At 52.1% G+C, this 589-nt stretch overlaps 1 protein-coding gene across 1 annotated transcript in view; it reads right to left on the bottom strand.

The window, feature by feature from the left end:
• Nucleotides 1-589, bottom strand: part of VOLCADRAFT_107845 (uncharacterized protein) — a gene marked incomplete at its 5' end in the record, with an annotated part of 27,023 nt that overhangs the window by 6,063 nt on the left and 20,371 nt on the right. The gene's annotated exons all lie outside the window — the stretch shown is intronic.

Raw genomic sequence — 589 nt, 5'->3', positions numbered from 1 at the left:
GTAAGGGAGGGGTAAGGGAGGGGTAAGGGAGGGTAAGGGAGGGTAAGGGAGGGGTAAGGGAGGGGTAAGGGAGGGGTAAGGGAGGGGTAAGGGAGGGAGGGTGGACGACTGGGGCATTGGAATTCGATGGGGCAGGCGTGGGGCAGGAAAGGTCTTCTTGTTCGTTTACCTTAAGAAGAATCTGCACAAACATCGACAGATATAAGAAAACCCAATGTACACCTGCATACAAATACCCAAATAAGCAGCCCACACAAAGGAGGGCCCTCTCCCTCAATCAACCCCAGAATAGAAATGAAACCCCAGGATAGCTCCAGATCGGTCAGGTTAGTAATCACTACCACCGCCTTACTCCTTTCCCCACCCGCCACACACACAGACAGACACAGACAGACACAGACAGACACACACAGACAGACACAGACAGACACACACAGACAGACACACACAGACAGACACACACAGACAGACACACACAGACACACACAGACAGACAGACACAGACAGACACAGACAGACACACACAGACAGACACAGACAGACACACACAGACAGACACAGACAGACACACACAGACAGACACAGACAG

The sequence above is a fragment of the Volvox carteri genome (assembly GCF_000143455.1).
Source record: "Volvox carteri f. nagariensis unplaced genomic scaffold VOLCAscaffold_81, whole genome shotgun sequence".
NCBI lineage: Eukaryota > Viridiplantae > Chlorophyta > Chlorophyceae > Chlamydomonadales > Volvocaceae > Volvox > Volvox carteri.
This window is presented reverse-complemented; position numbering and strand designations above follow the sequence as displayed.